Below are 2,500 nucleotides of genomic sequence, written 5' to 3' on the forward strand. Positions count from 1 at the left end.
GTTTACTTAATAAGCATCTTTGTTCTGAACCTGTTGAATATGTTCAGTTTTTAACAAACTTAAGTTTATATGTTGTTAAATCTTTTATTAAATCGTATGAAAAAGTTGTTTAAAACAAAATCCTGAAACCCATCAAACAATCTAGTGAAGAAATGAAACTATTTTTGTGGAAAAAAATATATATTTATAAATATATATATATATCTATATTTGTGGAAAAAAATAATCTTTGTTCATTTTATAAACACTCAGAAAATATATTTATAAGCATGCAAGCTTTCATATATATATATATATATATATATATATATATATATATATATATATATATATATATATATATATATAGACATACATACGTGTGTGTGTTTGTGTGTGTACAGTTAAAATTTATAAATTACCTTCCCTAATCAAGAGATAGATGCCAGTATGTTTATATTCTGAAGGGGCATGGGCTAGAAGAAATAACTTGCCTTTCAGTACACACACACACACATGTGTGCATGTTCACACACACATACATATGTATATATGTATGTATGTGTGTAGAGTTAAACTGGGGCAAGGGTTTCAATAAAAATTATCTATATAATGTATATTTGCTTTTAACAAATTCGCCTAACTATTTATATCATTGTATATTTCAAAAGTTTAAACAACACATATGATTAGCTTCCCAAAAAGAGATTTTTCATCACACATTACACATCCACACTTATGCACACACACACACGCATACACACATAGGCACAGCCCTGGCTGAAAGCAGTTGAAAAGAGGATAAAAAAATTTAAGCTTTTAGAAATTGTAAATTTTAATTTTAGCAATAATTTTCTAAACACTAAAAATATATTTTTTTTTAACAATATCTGTTAAAACAATTTAGTGCTTTCATTTCGCTTTCAGAAATAATTGTAACCAATATAACCTCATAAAACCATTTCTGCTCTCAAACATTTCATTAATTCACATCTATATACAAACAGATATACGCATGTGTATACATATACATACACATATATATATATATATATATATATGTATATGTATATATATATGTATATATATATATATATATATATATATATATATATATATATATATATATATATATATATATATATATATATATATATATATATATGTGTGTATATATATATATATATATATATATATATATATACATATATATATATATATATATATATATATATATATATATAATCTATCTATATATATATATATATATATATACACACACACACACATGTAAATATGAGCTTATTTATATGTGTATGCATAAGTATATATAAATATGTATATATGTGTGTGTGTATATATATACTTATATGTATGTGTGTCTGTCTGTGTATCATTATCATTGAACATCCGTTTTCCATGCAGGTATGGATCGGATCATTTGATAGGCACTGGTAAGCCAGACTGCACCATGTATATATACATATATTTATATATATATATATATATATATATATATATAGTAAATATATACATATATATATGTGTATGTGTGTATGTATATAAAGATGTATGAATATATGTATGGATGTCTTTCTACTATATATTCGTATATTAATATATACATACATATATATATATATATATATATATATATATATATATATATATATATATATATATATATATATATATATGTATATGTATACATATATATGTATATAGAATGTGTATATATATGTGTGTGTGTGTGTATATATATATAGACTAACTGGAGTATTGAATATAAGGCATTGGAATATAGCTTCCACCTCTGCGTGTGAGCTCATATTGTGTCTTGGGTTCATTTTATCCTTCATCCTTTCTAGGTTGATAAATGAAATATCAGTTCACATGCCTTTACTTTCAGCTGTCACTTCCTTGATGGGTACATTTCTGGGTACATTTCAAGGTGTCCATTTCTACTCCTTCATCAGGGGAACATGAACCCTTAAAATAGACGGTATTAAAAGCATGGTACCAATTCATTCACCATTCTATGTAGTGCTAGAAGTTGCTTCCATATACGTACATGTATATATATATATTTATATATACACATATACATAGATATATGTATCCATATATATATATTCATATCTATATATATATATATATATATATATATATATATATATATATATATATATATATGCATGTATGTATGTGCTGGTATGTATGTGTATATATGTATAAATATATATATATATATATATATATATATATGAATATATATTCAAGTATGTACGTATGTGTATATATGTGTGTGTATATATATATATATATATATATATATATGCAAGTATGTATGTATATTTATATACATATACACGTTTGTGTGTATATATATATATATGCAGATATAAGTGATATTTGATGTCCCATCACTGACTACCTGTTGAATTTTAATACACTTTCAGTGATGAAATATATATTAAATTAAACTGCATACCCTCATGTAACATACATACATACGTACACG

General features: G+C 23.4%; 1 protein-coding gene across 10 annotated transcripts in view; it reads left to right on the top strand.

Annotated features, from left to right (window-relative positions):
* Nucleotides 1-2,500, top strand: part of LOC106869439 (zinc finger protein basonuclin-2) — a 210,732-nt gene that overhangs the window by 17,485 nt on the left and 190,747 nt on the right. The gene's annotated exons all lie outside the window — the stretch shown is intronic.

This window comes from Octopus bimaculoides, chromosome 2, assembly GCF_046866305.1.
Source record: "Octopus bimaculoides isolate indiv1 chromosome 2, ASM4686630v1, whole genome shotgun sequence".
In the NCBI taxonomy this organism is placed as follows: domain Eukaryota; kingdom Metazoa; phylum Mollusca; class Cephalopoda; order Octopoda; family Octopodidae; genus Octopus; species Octopus bimaculoides.